This window comes from Zosterops lateralis, assembly GCF_965231275.1.
Source record: "Zosterops lateralis genome assembly, chromosome: 11".
Lineage (NCBI taxonomy): Eukaryota > Metazoa > Chordata > Aves > Passeriformes > Zosteropidae > Zosterops > Zosterops lateralis.
In genome coordinates, this window is record NC_139771.1 from 14,207,383 (window position 1) to 14,227,041 (window position 19,659).

The 19,659-nt window shown below is 35.4% G+C and overlaps 1 protein-coding gene across 2 annotated transcripts in view; it reads right to left on the reverse strand.

Moving 5' to 3' along the window:
* The window catches only part of FHIT (fragile histidine triad diadenosine triphosphatase), a 548,140-nt gene that overhangs the window by 509,977 nt on the left and 18,504 nt on the right, over window positions 1-19,659 (reverse strand). The window lies entirely within an intron of this gene.

Here is a 19,659-nt window from a genome sequence, read left to right on the forward strand (position 1 = left end):
TTTTTTCTGCTAATTAAGGATCTTGCATCTGGTACCTCACATATGCGAGAGAGGTCAAGATCTCTAGCAGAATGAAACACATTACATATAACTTTAATTGTTTTTTTTCTTTCCAAATCAATTAGTTAATTATAGGTTTGAGCTGGATTCATTTTGCTTCAGTTTTAGGGGGAGGAGTGGGTGGCTGGGGGTGTGTGGAGCTGTTTTTCACAAAGTAACTCCAGAACATCCAACACTTTCTAGTAATGGCATTCAAATAGCAAGGCTGGTTGATTTTAGAAAGTAAGGGCACATTTAGTGAACTAAAGTTTCAGGAAAATATATAGTCTTAGAAGTTCTCTAAAGCCAAAATACCTATTATAATTGTAAACTGGAACACTAGATATATAATCTATTGTAATAAACACATAAAAGGCCTCCATATTCACAGACTTAGGTCATTTACAGTGACCTCAAATCTTTAATTTGTTTCATAGTTGTTTGGGTTTTCTTCTGACATTGGATTAGAATGACTTCATAAAGCTTTGTTTGAGGGGTTTTTTTCTGTTGGGTTTGGTTGCCATTGTTTTTTAAAGTGATCCCTGTAGCTAAGTGCTAAAGAAGAAAGTCATAGAATAGCAAACTCAGTTCAAGGTCTGTCAACAAAAAAGCTCAGTGCAGATCAGCCTCAAGCCTCTCCAAACCCCCACAATGAGATTCTAAACAGAAACCAGAAAACGTTTTGGTGAGCTCTGATTAAATCCATCAGATTATCTCACAAACACATTTCAGAGGAGGAGAGAGACGAGTACACTGAACAATTACAAACAAAACTGAAAAACATAGTCTTGTTTATATCCACATAAACACTTGAAACTTTTAACCTTGCCTTTGTTAAAGACATTCATCTGTTACTGAAGATCCACTCCAGACCATTAATAAATATGGTACAAATCCAACACCCTGCAGGGCAATAGCAAGATCCAAAAGCTGCTGTGAAACAACTCATTTATGCAGGACATTTGCACCAAGTTTGGCTTTTCAAGCCACTCAGTTTTCTTGGAAAAAACAAACAAACCACCACTAGAATAAAAATTCCAACCAAATACTATAGCAGAGTAATAGTACAACAATTTTTTTCTACTTTTATACAACTATTTCTGTAAAACCAGATGAGAAAAAGAATTAGCACAAGTGTAGGAAATTAACTTTACGTGTTTCATGCTAAATGCAAATTTCTGAGTACACTGAGATTTTATTTCAGCAACAACAAAATCTAAAATGACTGTAGGAAGCATAGATTTATTTTGAGCAAATTTATCACAATATTTGAAGCGCCACATAAAATATTCTATTTGCACTGAGCTGCCAATTCTGAACCACTTTCATACTTGCTTTGGATAGCAAGCAGTTCCTCTGGGGTAAGTCCATAAATGCTATCCCAGCAGCATCCCAGGAGGACCCTTTTCCATCCTTATCCCTTTGCCTGTCACCATAGATTACTCTGCTCTCTCCACTGGCCTAACTGCAAGATTAACTCTGAAGTCTGTTTGAATATCTATTTGAAAATATAACAGTGGGAAAAGAAAATATCTCCCTTATGTTGGGTGCTGTATATATGTAAGATGGAATGAAGAAATAGAAATAATATCACATTTACAGAAATAGAAAAAAAATTTCAGAATCAGTAATGGCATACTGTGCTTTGAAAAGACAAATTATCCCAGGGCCAAAATAGATTTCAATATGACTGTGCACTAATGAGTTCATTTACATATGTCTTAGAAAATTGCATGTATCACAACTTCAAGTAAAATTTAGTCCCACTAAAATTTAACAAAAGAAATTAATTTTCTTTTCTCAAAATAAATAATTAGTATATTCTATCACCAGTAATTCATTCCTTGCACAAAGAAACAATAACATTTAGAACAGCATTCTGCATCTTATGTTTTTCAATCAAGTTATGGCAGATCAAAGTACTTCCTGCCAATCAAAAGAAAAGCTATTAACATCAGTTAGTTGATTCAAAGTTTGGAGAATTTTCATCTTGACTTCAGACCAAGAACTACAGCAATCACTGAAAAGACACTTTGTTATTTACTGCTGTTTTCCAGAGGAAAAAGAAAAACCAAACCAGAAAAAAACCCACAATCCACCACATTCAGAACAAGTCCGAGCATCACATCCTCTGAACTGAAGTTCAAGTCAAAGTTCTGATGTTCTCAGGTATGGAAAATCTTATATCATGCTTATTATGTAAATACATTAAGTTGGGACATGCTGCAAATCTGGGCGGAAGTGACTTCAAACCATCAAACCCTCAGTTGATGAGCATTTTCTCTAACTAGAACAAAAACATTTTACAAAACAAGTGTCAAACCGTTATAAAATCTTATGAGCCTGGCCTTAAAAATCTCATTTTCCTTGTTTTACAACAAAAATCAAGTCTGGGACACTAAAGTATGACAGCAACCTGTGTCTCTTTAGTCATGCACAGCTCCCTTTATAGTCCCTGAAGGCAGCAGAGCCTGGAGAACTGTGCTGGAGGTGCTCAAAGTCCCCCTGCAGCAGCTTTTCCCCCTTCTGAATATGAACGGAGCCAAGGACAATCAGTAAACTCTCTCAGGGTAAGCATTGTGCCTAGAAAGAGGCAGAAATATTGTCTTGATCAAAAGATATGACATGATAGATGAGAGTACCAAACCAGCCATATAGCAAATGGAACAATGATAAGATAAATGTAATTACTGACTTTTACCAAGACTCTTGTAAGCACACAAGTGTAGAAGAACCATACACAAGCTTTTCTGCCTTTCTCCTTAGAGCCAGGGGTACAGGGAGGGAGAAGCAGCAAGGGATGGGAGATCCTCATTAAGCATTCTCAAACTACAGGATGTGTGGGGATACACCCAGCTCTATTGAAAAAAGGGCCACAGGGGAAAAAAAAAATCTACTTTAGCACTAGCAAAAGCTAAATTTATTTTATCTCCTTCCTTCAAAAAAACTTAGAAAATGTCATTGTTGAGACAGCTTATCATAAAACTCATACAGTTTCCCCTGCCATAATGAAATTATAGATTGGTTTACAAAAACAATAAGTGTAAAACCATAAAAGGTTTACCATTTTGCACTTAATGAAATGCTCCAGCTCCAGTCTTGGAAAAATTTATACATATACTCAACTTGATGCAGGTGAGGCATTCCACTATGAGGGCTGTTATGTTAAAGCAGCAACAGTGGGTATAAATCAAAATTAATTTGAAGCACATAGTTATAATAGTTAGAAAAGGTTTTAATTTGTGTTTAACATCATTTTTAGGCATGAAACACAATCTTATTAGCACAAAGTAACTCCCACATTAACATGTGCCGCCAAAGCACAGGAATAACACCTTTTTTGTTCATTTTGACTTTCAAGTTTCTGTTGCTGATTCACAGTTCTTATGCTCCAACTATAAACATAAATAGGAGTCAGATGTTTCTCATCCCTGATTTTCATTATTTAGTTCCAAATCCACACATTTTTGGCTTCAGCTCTCAGAGCACCACACTGAAATATTTAATGGAAATGTGCAATAGAAAAGTGGAAAGCAGGGCTATGGTGAAAAAAGGGTTAGACAGAGACATGAGAAACCAACCTTTTGCTATATAATTCTTCTCTTAAGTCAGCTCTGCCTCCTATATTATAGATTTCTGTACAACATAATGCTCCAAGCAAGTCAGTGAAAAAAATCTTCTAAATGCTTTTTGCTGTTCATAAATTAATATCTTGAATAGCCATTTGATCAGGCACACCTTCAGCACTGTGATCATCCCTTAATTTTAACTAGGCTATTTTTCTTGTTATTATAACAACAAAAGGAAGTCAGTTCTTCTCCAAAATTTTCACTTGTCAAGACATCTTTTTAGTACTTTAGTACTTATTTTTTTATACTTTTTTAAGCCTTCACAAAATCATTTCCAGTGACTAGAAAGAACTACAGCAAATTTGAGTATTATTAAAACAAATCCATTTATTACATGCAAGACTTTTGAAGGGAAGAATTTTTTTGCTCCTGACATGCCACAGGCATGTGTTAGAAATAAGATTAAATGAGAAAAGATAAAAACTTTCAGAGTCAGCATTAATCCATGGTCTCTTTTGATGCTCACTCCCCTGGCAGCAGGTATTAGCTTTCCCAAGCCCAAGTGCTCAAAAGAGTTACATTACTACTCTTACTAAATCTTATTTACCAACCAAAAGGCTTTAACATAAGGGAAAAATATGGAAAGGCTCAAATACCTGTGAAAACACAGAGGGCTGTAGCAAATACAGGGGAAAAGGAAACTCCCACTCCCTTGCCTGGAACTGTCAGTCCATAAATCCCAACAAACTGTGACTGAAGGTATTTAACCAGCAAATACAAAGAAACATGAAGTAAGTTACCAAGACCTACCAAAAATAATAATAAAACCACCTTTCATTTCTAACTTTGACAGGACATTCAAGCATATCTACACAAACTTGAAGTAAATGCTGAACAGCATCTAACTCACCTGGGACACAATATCATATTTTTGGGGCATAGACAACACCAACTCAATATTCAAAATATTTGAAGACAATGTTAAGAGAAAATACTGACTATAATAAATCTGACCCTGTTATTAGGCAACACACAACCAGTGAATATTGTCCTACATATCTATTCCCTCCACAGCTGCACCTATTTTGAGAATACCACACAAAATTTATTTCTGTTGAGGAATAAATTAATGGAAGAAACTGGACTTCCATTCACAGAAAAGCTGGGTGCTACTCTCAGCTGGTTCTGTTCTCAGCATGGCCACCTACTCAGAACAATTTTCTACCTGACTGGATAATGTTTCTTTTACAATGAAGAGCACTAGCTGGAAGCAATTTTGCAAGTGCAACTGAAATAATTAAGACCCTTTGCCAAAGTATCCATACATACATAAAGTGACAAATTTATGATTTCAACGACACAGTTTAAGACCAAGACTACAAATATCACAAAGTTAAATACTCTGGAGAAATGTCTAACTTCTATTCTGTTTAGTACAGTACAAATAATTACACAAATCTTGACATATGCCATTGGCTGGCACTCTGTTTTCCTTTGCAACACATTGTTGAAGTCTAGGAATTGTTTGGCCAGGAATTTAGTTTGTATTTATGTACAGACACTTTTCATTGAGGTTCTTTGCCTCAAGGGTGCAATCACTTTGTGTTCAAGGAATAGGCTGACAAACACAGAAAGCTTTTACCTGCTATAAATTTAACACCCCTGCAACTGAAAAATTCGGTCTGTTCTCCCAGACATCTGAATGGCAACAAGACTAAACATTCCCTGGTCAATCCACTTCAACTGAAGTCATTTTCTGCACAACACCAAGAGAAGGGAACTTGAAGGAAACATGAAAAAGTAACCTATGAGATGCATTATTGAGAAATCTCAACTTTAACACCAGCCATATTACAGCTGTGCCTACTTTGAGTCCCCAAGTAATTATATGTAATGAAGGACTAATGTGTTGAAGGAACGTTAATTAAATCAAACTCTTTTTCCTGGTTGGCATGTTGCATTATTTATATTATATTGCACTTACAGGCCACAGTGTCCTTATGGAAATTAGATACAAGTGAAGAGACAGATTTTTACTGTCAGCATTATGTAGACCACTACCTTTAAAACAGTCTTAGAAGATTTTTCATTGCTTGGACAAAAAATAAAAAAGAAACCAAGGAAAACATCAGTTGGTGATCTACAAATATATGCTGGCTTTCAAACAAAATCAAGGAACGTGGAAGTAGAGAAAATGAGGAGGAAGTACTGAAAGGCTCATTGAACCTCTTATTTCTTTAAAAAAAAAAATCCCTGAATGTATTAACGTAGATGTTAAAAATTTACCACTTTTGAAGATATAAAAAAAATAGTTTAAATTTAGCACTCACCTATGCATTACTGCAGTACCTTAGAAGCAGCAATGCTCAAAGAAAAGATCCACAATTACATGCCTTACATAGGTGTTGCATTACAGGTAATCAGTAATTGTAAGGAGACATTTATGTGGCATTTTAAAAAACTTTACTCCTTAAAATACTTGCTTAAAAAAATGAAAAATAATTTTAAAATCAGGCTTTTTGGTACATAAAGTCAAGTGCTGTTAATTAGGTGATGAATTCCAGTCTTGTTCATTAAACAGAATTGAACTTTGCTGGGATTTACTAGATTAAAGTCAAAACCAAAGATCATTCCATTTTGAAAAGCTTACTACACCTTTATAATAAAATTAATACTTTCCTGATCAAAACCAATTTCAAATTTTCAAAGCATTTCACAAGCACTATGCCAATTTTGTAAATCCAGAAAATATATTAAAACCAGTGGAAATGACCTGTCAGAGGATACATTAAGAATCAACAGTGGGAATATGAAGTAGTTCCAGGTTTCTTAAGCCCCAAGCATTATCACTTTTACAACTACATTTGCATACTTGGTTAAAGGAGCAGGGGCTATAAACCAAGAAAAATAAAGCCCTCCCTCCTAAGTTACTTTCTTTGCCACCAATCCAGCAAAAATATAGAGAGGATTCCACCAGTAATAAAATTCTTGTATTTTAAAACTAATAAGTTTCTCCAGCTGAATTTGTATGTTCCACCAATGAAAGTGAAAACACTTAACAGGAAACTATTTTTTATTTTTTTTAAACTTAGAAGTGGTAATTATACAACTTAAATAATTGGAAAGAAAAGGTCACATACCTGATGGACTCCTAAAGTTATTTGAAAAATGTCTTTCCCCCTCACTTTTCAAATTATGTTATTTCTGTTAAACCAGCTTAAGTGAAATTATAATATTTTTATTAAGAACTGAGACCAATAAGGAATGTTAGTTTTATTTGGTCCCTTGACATAAACAAGCACAAATTTGCATATTAAATAGTCTTAATTACAAGTCTTGTGTTTCTATTCACCTGGTTTAAATTTCTTGTAGGTTAAATCCAGCTCAAACTCAACTCCATTCAGTTGGAATGTATGAAGGTAGAGTTAAAACTGATTTGGTCACTTCGACTCAATTTTGTGCATAGACAAAGCCCACTGTATCTTGATAATAAGCCAAACATTATTTTGAACCACAAATATTATTTTGGAAGCACAGCCTAATGGTTGAAGCACGAGATGACAAATCCATTTTTAAATAGAAACCAATTTTCATCACAGACCACTGAGTGACTCTGGGCAAGTTAATTAACCTCCCTGCAATCTGTGAAATTGGGATAATACCTGCCTTGCAGTGAGGCTTATTTCATTAATGCTTACGAAATGCTGAGAGATCCTTAGATGGATATACTGTAGAAACAGAAACAAGTTCTGTATTTCAAACAGTTCTTTGAAACATAATTCCTATTTGAAAACACACTCACTGTCAAGTAAAATGTCAGTTCATAAGTAGTACTCAAGGGACTTTAGGTGCACTGAAAATACATTCCACACCATATCAAAAATCACAAGAAAAATAACCAAAAAAAAAGGCCACATATTACATCTCTTCTTTCAGCTGCATACAGAATTATCACTATGCATTCATAGAACTCAGATTCTCAGCAGCAGCAGGCACAAACACTGCAACCAACTCTGAAGAGCCTCACAGTCTGCCAGTGCACCAGAATCCTCAACACAGAATCTACTTCTGACTGCAAGGCTGTAAACTTCATTTCCAGCACAGCTCCAGTTCAAATATTTGAGTATTTCACTGCTTTTTTTTATTATTTCACTCCCTGACTCTTACGCGTCTTCAAGAACAGATTGCAACAGGAAGGAGCCCACTATAAAAACTACAAGGTCAGAGATTAAACCAGAGTGGATGAGGTAACAGGCATCTCAAAGCGTTACTAAAGTTATCCAGAATGAAGGAGGAATTTCAGAAGATTCAAGAAGAAGAAGAAACAGCAAGAGTACTGAGCACCAACATTCTTCCCTCCAACTATCATGGTTGGCAAACTCTCAGCTGAGTCCACTGCTGTCTTGAATGGAAACAGGCTTTATGTCACAAAAAGTTCTCTAACACTTAAAATTGAAAAGCAGTTCCAGGCTTCCCTGGAACCTGAACATTGGTAGATCATTGCTTTCAGCTTGCTCTCCCTTAATTAAAACACACTCTTTCACGTCTGAAGTAACCAATGCCTTACCTTGCTTACAGCTTGGTTCATTTCTTTCATATTCCTAGTAAGAACAATTATTTTTCTCTCCTTTATTGTGTGACTACAAGCTGTTGCTGCATAACAGGTTCTATTTCAACAACTCTAGTGTTCTACTGAGCCACAATTTCTAACATATTGAGGTCTGGAAAAAAAAGTCTTTAAGTAGTGAGGTAGCCAGTACCCCTCAAATAGTTGCTAATACAGATATTGCATGTGGATTATTCCATGCATTTTTAAGGCTTAATTTCACATCCTTACAGAAGCCAATTTAATGGAAGAGGCTTTCACATGAAGAGTACATTAAGAATGATTCGTTATTGAAATTAAATTTTTTTATTAAAATGAAAATGCTTTTGTTCAAGTTTTTTCTTTTCAAAGGAGACTCCAGGGGAACTTCGTAGTTTGACCTCTGTTAAAAGTTTTAATCTTCTGACTGCAATTCTATCTATCAAAGGTTTCAACAGCAAGCAACAAAAATAACACCCAGGGCAATACTTTGTCACTTTTATATAAAGACATGCATTAGTTAAATATTACAGTACCACATAACAGCTACTGTGGTGTGCTTTAAATAATGCTAAATTTATCCAATCCTACAGAAAACAGGTAACAAAAGTAACTCAAGCCAAATACAACACCTCTAAATGAAACAGGAGTATCTACATTGACAAGGATGCTAAAATAATATTTTAACACCATTTAAGGCTTTAGCTAGTGCACTTCATACAGTTACTGTTTATCCTACAGTGGGCACTCTTTCTAAATGCTTTTCAGTAGGACTGAAAGCCTGAGAACAAGTAACTGAGGCCACAAACCCATTAGAAAATTCTTTTAATAGGTAATTAATGCTCAGCTGAAGAACTTTTATCCAGAAATGCCAGATATACAAATAATTGTTTGACTGTGCTCCAACATCTTGAAGCCAAATTATTAGGATCACCATAGAAAATTAATAAACAAAATATCCAAAAAGGAGCTCCTACATTACTCCAAAGTTCAGGAACATATTTTTTAAAAAGATATACTAAATAGCAGCTAAGTTTGATAGACAGGCCTGGTAGATTTTCCCCTACTATTTAGTACAGAAAAAAACCTCATCTTAACAATCATATTTTCTATTGTAAATGCACTTTAATAGGGCTGTTACAGAAAACAGCAGGCAAAACTGCAGACAAATGGAATGGCTGCCAAAATGCTGGTACTTACATTTTAATTTCTCACTTTAGCAGTACATACTTGGATTATTATTGGAATGGAAAAACAATGCTTTACCATAATATTGGAAAAGTTTATATGAAGTATCATTATAACATGAAGTACAGGTAATCATACACTGCACTGTTCTGCAGTCCTTCAACATGCCAGAAGCATTTCTGACTGAACAGAGCTTCATAATGCCCGAGAGGTTACAACACTCAGCTGAAAGTAGCAGCCTATGAAGAGAAGCACAACCTATTTTGTTTGTGAAATTCTTGTACATGTTGTTCTTCCAAAAGAAAAAATGTTAGGCTTCAGAGCTAATATTTCTAAGTAAGTATTTATATAACACATATTAACTACAGTGATGACCACGTCTTTTCCCCAAGCATGGAAGCCAACAAAGAATTCCTATCCCTTATATACTCAGCAGAAATTATCTTTGCTATTTTCACTCGGTAAGTACCAATTCACAGCCCTTCAGACTTCCCACACACTGAAAACAACAACACAATGCTGTGGCACAAGCAAAATAATTATCACTCTCTAGGGCTTGATGACTCCTTTCTTGGCATACTGAAACAGTTTTCTGTAAACTAATACTCTTAGTGATTAAGGAACATTAATAAGGAACGTATTCTTTCATAAGTCAAGAGTTACTGAATTCCTAAATACAGCAGTGATTGATTATATATGCATAATAATGATGTCTCAGCCAAAGACAATTGAACTGCAAAAATACATCATTAAGACTTGGGATTTTCTACTTCAACTCTCTTCCGTTGGAAAACTGTTTCAAGTAAATTAAATACTTGGCCTCCTGTTTTTCTTTTCCTCATTATTACAACAAACCTAAAACTGTTTGTTCAAAAGACAAATATTTTGGGGACTTTGACTCCTAAGAAGTTTTTCAGGTCAAAGGAGTTAGCATTTAGTTGAAGGCCCAGCAGATAACATGAGTAACGATAAGCAATCGGTAACGGATGAGCAAATCCTGTGAACCACAGGTAGGGAGGTACTGCACACAATAAACTGAAGGAAGCAAGGAATGCCTTGACAAGATGTAAAGGTAGAAAGAATTTTCTGAAAACAGCACTGTTAAAGGAAACTACAATCTTAGCTCGTTTCTTTGGGTATTTTTATTTCAGCTTTAGAAAGTTATTTCAAGTTTCATCAAGTGTGTGGTGCTGAACTGTGGCACTTTTTAAACTTCTCCCTCAGCTCTATGTACCAGTCCCAATTTTCTCAAATCCAGAAAAAAGGCAAAATCCTTTGGGTCCAAACACATTTTTCCCATGACATTTTATACGAGTTAAGATTACAATTAAATAAGAAATTAGGAGCAACTATGTACTCATTTTGGTAACAATTGATGGAACACTGATATAAGTTAGGACAATTGTGTTACCACAAAGTCAACTCATGGGTATCATAGTAACTCTTAAGTGAACCAAAAAATAATCTCATTTTCCTTAAAACAGTAATATGCATATTAAAAACTTTAGATTCATAAATGTAATAACCTTATTCACTTTCACTGTACCCAACAATTTTCTTGTACACTAGACCATCATGTAAACACCCCTCAATATAAAAAGTACGATTCAAAACTCCAAAACCTGTTATCACCAGTAAATGAAGCATATGTTTAGCTACAAAAAACATGCCTCTGCTAGAATTACCTTGCTGAAATAAGCAAAGATATAACAAAAAAAGGGAATTTTGATGTTTCATATTTTGTTGAATGCCATTGCTGCACAGGCAATCACTGTCTATTACATATAAATTAACATCCTACCATCTGTCAAGTGTTCAGATAATCACAGGGTTTAATGCACAATATGGTTATTAGAATGTGACCTGACAAAAAGAAAAAGAACACAACCTAATATGGACTACAAAATCTATGATCTCACTGGCAAATGACAGTTTGACAAGCTATTATTCTGCATTTTGTCTTCTCTAGTAAAAGCAATTTTATGCACACGTAATTCTATTAGTCACACAGTCAACTGCCTGTGAAAGATTACTTCAACCTATAAAATTTGCTTGGTCATTCAGGATTCTGAACTTCTGTGAATATTTGCACCATGAAGAGAAAGTTAATGATTTGTATACCTAAGAAGAAAACGTGCCACTATGCAAAATAATCCTGTGATGCTATCATTAACTGTAACTACAGACTTTCTTCAAAAAAATCATGAAAAAAGGCATTAAGCCCATTAATTACCTATTTACCAACTGGCACTGGCTGTTCCAGAAGTAGACTGTACAGGACAACTCTGTATCCAATCTGTTTCACATGCAAATGCATCTTCTGCTAATAAGCACCATTATTATTTTTATTCACAATATTACCTACACATTCTCATTATGGCTTATGGTACTCCCAATGCCTTGGTTTTGCCAAGGTAAACATTAGTGACAGTTGCCTCTACTGAAGACCACTAAAAAAAAAAATCCTATTACTAACACAAAACTACCAGGCAAACCTCATGTGCCCATGGCTCCCACATTTTCCAGTGACTCAACAGCATTGCTAATGCTCCAATAAAATATATTGCCAAAGGAAATACTCCAATGATAACTTCAAAGTGTAAAATACATGCTTGGGAAAGGTGAAATTATGCCTTCAGAAAACAAACAAACCAACCATTTTAAGAAAGTGACACAAGAAAAACAAAGCACGCACAACAACAATAAAAGTTCAACACAGTCTTACCACCTGCAGAAATGAAGTTTCCATTTGATAAATTTTGTTAAGGTCTAGCTACACTACTCAAGCCTCAATAATAAAGCATAGTGATCTTGCTTTCTTGCCAGGGGGCAAGAAAAATCAGCTCTTGGTTTATGCAAGGCCTGTCAGCATTTCAAAGTGTACCACTACTTACAGCTACACAAAACAGCTCTTATCAGCCACAAGTCTGCTACTCTGATTACCAGTTCCTTCTAAAAGGGAAATAAGAAAAAACAAGGAGAAACCACAAGGAAGGTACATTTAGATTACTTTGTTCAGGTTCAATTTTACACGTAGTAAAATATTTTCCCTATTAAGTGTCAGAAAATATCAGTTGTATAAGATAAACATCAAAAAGTACATTTTTCCAAAGTACCTAAGCCAATTATGTGAGCCCGATCCTTCTTTTGAAAGATCACACAATCTAATTATCACAGGTCACCAAACTCTCACTGTCTAATAATGCAGAGAGTAGAATTTATATGACATGCTCAGCTGCACCATCCAAACCTGTAACTGCTTTGTGAAACCTGTTCCTCTGTACTGATAAGTCTCTTCCTGGGGAAGTCACTAACACAGACAAAGGGGGGAATAACCATCACACAAACCACTGATTCTCTGGATGTCTGTAAGTGTGTGTTAAGTTGTGGAAGTGCAGAGTAAAGCATCTTGTATTACTTGTGCTCTATAAGTATTTACCCAGGGAGTAACTACAGAGTAACAACCAAGCAGTAAATTCAGTATCTCTTACTGTTCATTGAATTCATGATATAAAGAAGTGTTTACCTTATTCAAAGCCAAATCTCTTCCCAAACTGGAACATAAACACTTCAGTCAGTTGGGTATATCTTTTTTTATCCTTGCATTTAAGCATTTGGAACATTATTCCTTCATAACAATAACTGGTAATTCTAAGCAACTTCAGGCTTAAAGTGAAAAGCAGTCCACCTCAAATACCAGATTATAAAAGTTAAAGAATTAAACAGAATTGTACTTGCCCAATTAATTTAGTGTTGGATTCTTCATAGCAGACTTTGAGAGTAGCACTGAAGCCAGTCTGCTCTGCTAGCTGCTAATTGTTGGCTGTTTATGTGACTGAAAGCAGATTTATATGACGACCACAGCTGCTACATCACACCTGAAATCACACCTTTAATGCTGCACCTGACACTTCCAACTGAATGTTGCTGGTCACCCTCAAATAACCACACCGATGATAAATGGAAATGTTTGATTTTAAAGATGCCGTGCATAATATTATTGTATGTATATATATTTATTTGGTTTGTTCCGCCCCCCCTCCCCCCTTAGAAGAGAGTATTTTCACAGGAGGTTGATAAAACTTTTTCGGTTTTAGGTCAATTTGCAAGTTCTTTGGCCTATGTATTCACCAGGACATTTCTATTATAATTATTTATATTAATTAATCTCACCTGTCTTATAGTGTCATATGAGAATGAAACTGAATACATGAATATCAGAATAATTAAATAATATGAAACACAATGCAAGTTTTCTTGCTGAAATATTTAAAGTAATTCCTCACTAGGCCAAGGTCAGGAAAAGACAAAAATTAAAGTCAAATTAGCCCAGTCAACCAAAATATAGGAGTAGCAGCTGACTTAAAGTAGTATATTACAACCACCAAAACAAGTGGCAATCAGAACACACTTTCATATACTGTGTGAGGAAAATATTGTAGGTGAGGGGAAAACAACAACAACAACAACAACAACAACAACAACAACAAAAAAAAACCAAAAAAAAACAAACAAAAAAACTTCCTAAAAGAAAGAGCTTTGATAATCAAAGGAGCTTCATACTTCCCTCTCTCACAGAATATTCAGCAAATTACGTTTGCTTCTCTATAATAATTTCATCCCTAACAAGATCAGAGAAGATGATTTATTCCACCCCCAGTCTTCCTACATTTGTACGTCATCCTAGGGGACACTGACTTTCTGAACACTGAATTGCTTTTGGCCATCTGATATTATATTACTGCAGTCTTCTGCAGAAGGAGCCAGAAAAGAAAAAAAAAGGGAGGGAAATAATTACATTAATGCTGGGAATCAAAGTTTATTGACTTTCCCTTGAGCTATAATACCAAAAAGCTGATTACAGAAGTTGTCAACTTATTTAATGATATCACCAACTTCTCTCTGAACTCATCAAAATATCTCCTGAAAAAATTCTCAGAAGTTTTTCAAGTAGAGTAATACATTATTAACTCTACTTCATCTTACTGAAGATAACTGTATCTCGCCTCTTCTCCTTCCCCATCTTTGCGTCTACCAAAACCCTAAAAACCTCATCATTGTAATAGAAGAAGTCCAGGATGCTCTGAATTGTTGCATTCTCAAGCAAACCAACATCTCATTTTCACACCCCTAGTGCATCCTACTTATTCTAAAAAACCTAGAGTAAGCTTTGACTAGAATACAGTTCTAATAAAAGTGAACATCTCATCCCCACTCATGGAAGCTTGCTCTGAGAACCCAAGCTGAAAACATGGTATTCTGCAGTATGGACTCTGTGGTGGACAGAGATTCCATAGACCATTATGGGGTTTTATGTTTTCACTCACACTGACCCTCCCAAAAAAGAGGGCTGCTCATACCTGTATTTGTTCCAGAAGTTCTCTTTAGGACTGTTAATGCTTCTTCCTCCTTTGGAGAGCAGATTTCTCTACCAACACTTTTTCTCCTACACCAAGAGTGTCAACAGAAATGTCTTCATCCCTCACTTTTACAAAATGACTTTATTGTACAATCTGCATAGAGAAATACTTAATGAGACAGCTGATAATGAGAAAAAATGACCAGAGCTGTCTTTTAGCTTTTCCATAAGGGTCAGCAGTGCAACAGAAGGTACCACTCTACCAAAAAAATTGTCCTTGTATCATTTACAATACAGCTTTTTCAAAACATACGGGGAAAAGTACAATACAACTGTTGTCAAGTTTTCTGAATGCTAACAAAGCCAGGAAGTACTTAATTAGTTCAATGAAGCTGTAGCTTATCACATTTTTTTTCAATACAAGCGTGAGCATGCTGTGCAGTGTTTACAATAAACCTCTTCTGAAGAACACGCAATTAGAAGACCCATAAAATAGAGTGAACAAAATATAGTTTAAAGGAAAGATGGAACTTCTTTAGAAGCAAATGCTCCTTCAGCAAGATCTCCCTTAGTCAATCTGTTTCTTTAATTCACATGGAGGAGACAAATCAAGTTCATTGGTTTCATTACCCGGTGATTGAACAAAGGTATTTATGCTCAAGCGCTCCTGCCAACACACGATACACCTGCATGTCTGTAACAATTTAACATGGTTGAGTCACAGCAGGTAAAAGCCTTTCATGTTGCAGTGAATAGGCCCTTTGATACTCATCCACAGTCAAACGCTGCATATGAGATCACTGTGCAACAGAAAACTGCTGTGAAAGTTTGGCTTGAACACAAGACTGTTCAAGAACACTGTTCAAACGGGGTATCATGACATGACAGATCAGAAGAAACAGCTTTCAATAAAAGGCAGATAGGGCACGCTGCTTACCTTGCACAAGGTGATTTGTTCTGTCGCATTAGAAGGGACAACATCAGACAGAGCCAACAACCCACGCAACTGAATTTGTGTCAGTGCCTCCCATGAAAAGAACGATATCTTACATTTAGGCATCTGTCAGTCCTGTGAGGGGAAGTTGAGATATACCCAGGGAGCAATACTCAGTAAATAGGACCAAATTTCTGTTCATTTCGAACGAGCAATCTGATTGGCTTGAATTAGCTTTTGCCAGGTTGGAAATTTTTTTTTTTAAATTTCAGTTTCTAAGTTAGAAGAAGGAAAAAAAAATTCTAATACTCTCCAATTAAATTAGAATTCTGTATTCATCACTAAATCTTTTTTCTTATAATGAGTCTTTAAACACTTAAGAAATGGGCAAGTCCTTTTCAGGACCTTTCAGCATTGTCCAGGCTTGGAAGTCAGCAAAGATTCTCCTGGAAGAAATTCAGTTTGAAAAACTATTTAAACAGTGACAGCAGCAGTGATTGACATTACTGTAGCATTAACTAGAGGAACGTACCGTAACAAATGTTTATAAAGTATTGACTTAAATAGCATAAAACATAATAGGTTCAGATTACCACTGTCTTATTCAACATCTCATTTTCATGATAACAAGAATAAGCAGGTTTACCCACCTGCAGGTTAACGGGTTTGCCTATTATTTTAAACGTTTTGTGAATTACAGTAAGGATTTATGCTCCTCTGCAGAATACAGAATGCTGACATTGGAAAAAAGAATCAATAGGCTACTGCAGCTTGTCTGTTCTAACTATTAGTACCAACACTTGAAAGGCCAAAAAGACTACGTTTCATAAAAAGAACGCGGCCAAAAGTCATCCTTATTTTGTGGCACTGAACCAAAGTTTGAGTTTCTGCACAGTGAAGCCACTCTTGAACAATCACTCCAAGCACTCAGCTCAGCTCACCTGAGATGGGTTCTCAGGGCTGAGACAGACACCAGACATGGTATTCCAGGAGAGCAGCTGGAACCAACAGGTTATTTTCTACCTTCCTTGCTCACACCATTCCTTTGAGAAGATTGGTAGAGATTGCAAGAAATTATTTGAATAATTTGAAAATGAAGATGGAGAACAACAGACTGAGATACAGTGGTGTGGGATTAAAGATGAATTTCAGTAGCTTTTCTTCAGAAGTGTTTTCAATAAAACAATAAATACATGCCAGTTTGGGATCTGCTTTTGCTCACAAGACAACTGAATCTCTTCAAACTCTAGCTTTGTGTTTACCCTGAGGCTACACAAACTGGAGGAGTTTGAACACGTCAAGTTTTCCCGTTAAGTATTCAAAGCTCCTTGCTAAATCTTCTTGGTGACTTCAGTTCTCTGCAACTGCCTTTGAGTATTTTTAAATAAGCAATTCTGTAAAATACATTTCAGTCTTACCGCTCTCACAAGAAGTGTGGGTTCCCTTTTTGATAGTTAAAAGTATAAAGTGAAGCTTATTTTGTTCATGGACCATTTTAAGGCACATTAAAAAAATAAAATCCTTCCACTTTCTTCAAGTACCTTATTAAATGCAAACTCTTCCTGTGCCATATATATGCTGTACAAAGACAATTCTGTTTGCAGTGCCAAATAACACACACTTACCCAGACCAAGTTTTTTGTTACTGATACTCTTTTTTAAAAAGTTGGGCCAAAAGCTTTAATTGAATGATTAAAGTTTAGTCTCTTACAAACTATGATTAAGTAGAGCCCCTATAACTGTAATCTGAGCATCTTTTTTCCATTATTGCCCAGCAGCTACAGCTTCAAGACACATAGTGTAGAGAGAATTCTGTTGCACATTATACTTTAACCAAGAGCATCAAGCAGAACATCAAGCATAATGCATTTTTCATGTTTAGCCCAGTGAATAAGTCTTTTCCCAAGACTGAGAAGTCAGCCTTTAACAACAGCAACCCAAGGCAAAAGGATTATGAGAAATATATCAGCATTTCCAATGGTCTTTAAAGCAATCTAATTAAGTAGCTACACACTATGTTTTGTTTTCTCACAAAACAAATATCAATAATCAATAACTCAATTGGACTGACAGACTGTCTACCAAATAGCTTAAGAAATACCTGCTCTATTTCAGGCTTAGAACTACAGTGAGAGGCATTCAGGTTTAAGCACCACCTTCCAAAAGAAAAGGATTCAATACCAGTTAGATGCAGAATTTCAACTTTATAATGAAGTGAAATTTTGCATAACATTTATAGTGAAATAAATTAAGATTCATTGATAAAGCATAAGATGTTAGTCATCCCCATTTAAAACTTGAGGAACATAATATTATAAAAATTGTGTTTGTAGATTTACTAAGTTGATTACAGGTAGTAGTTTACAACACCACTAAACCACTTTCAGGAAAGTGAACTTAACAACATTGCCCACAATTACACCCTATGGATGTTAATTACTTTGTTTTGAACCTTACCCACTACTACTTCCCTTTCACTTCCTTTCTCAATCATTCATCTTAGTGACATCCACAAAGCAAAAGCACTGCAAATATACAAATGTTCAATTAACGCAATGATTTCACTTACTGTACTGTGCTACAGTATTTTTTTTTTCCTTCTCCCAGCTTTCAAAGAATACTGTTTACAGTCTGAAAACCTACTTTCCCCTCAAGCACTCTATTTTAGGAGTGTTTTGTTCTTGTCCAAGTTATTTAAAACTAGGTACTTGTTATCAATTCAGAGCAAAGCTCCCATTGATGCCCTTTCTAATACTGCTATAGTTACCATATAAAGCCAAAATGCAGCACTGCTTTGTTTCATCTGCTAAATGATGTGCCAGTGTTTGAACAATTTATCCCTAAACCAAGATCTTCAGATAAACAACTGTTTAACAGTAAAAGAATAAAATAAATTTTTTTAAAAAAACTATTTAAATATAGTATAGTATTCTAATTCAATACAGAAAAAGTTTCCTTACTGTCTAATTTCTGAGGAAATGTATCAGAGACAACAGAAAATACAGGGTTGATATCAGTTTAAAATATGAAAGACAATCCTTGATTATCAGCATCACATCCAGTCCTTACTTTACTCCCCAGGTTTTAGTAAAAAAATAAAAAGATTTTTCTCCCCTTCCCAGGAAATAGATTAGGTAGGCATGACATTTTCCCACTTTACCGTCGTATGCGGTAATAAGCTTTCCTTTTGTAGCATTTATGAATTCAAACAGTGCTGGGGTTAAGCTGGAGCAAAGCAATTTGGCATGCTTGCATCTGCTTTTATCAGAGAAAGGAAAAGCTATCCATGAGGTCTGGACTGACCTTAAAGCACAAGTACTTATTTGGAGATTTTAAGGGCTTACCAATTGTGTTTGGTAAAAGGGAACTTAAATTCGATCACACTCACACCCAATGTCACCTTAATTCTGGCAATCACCTTTCAGTTCTTCCGCAGGGCCAATAACGTAATTGGTATTCTTGTACTACAAATATTCTCTCTTTAAAAAGGACACATTAACTAAACACTGCCATTCTACCATGCTGCTTTCTACAGGACATAGCAGGTTTCCAAAGTCAGCTACTTCCAAATTCAGATAACTTACTTAAAAAAATTAAATCTACGCTGGTCAATGCAATTATATTTTCAAAGTATATCTATATAACCCTCTGATATAAAGTGGTCCCAGAAAAATATTAAAGTCAATCATCTTATGAGTAAACAACTACTAGAGAAAATTGTCTTAAAAATCTCAGACATAGGAAAACAGCTGGTTTGGAAAACAGGCCTTTGCTGCTTTTACTAAGCCATTTCTCAATTAATCTGCTGAAAATACAAATGCATTCAGGGAACACACTTCTTCCTCTAGGAACTCAACACTCCTGTTTTGTTTCAAGGCAAGATTGCTCCAGCTCTTTTGTGAAATCTGAGCAACTTTGTGTTGTCAACTCTTATGTCCACAATAAATTAAAAGAAATGCATTAGAAACAATTAGTGGGGAAACAT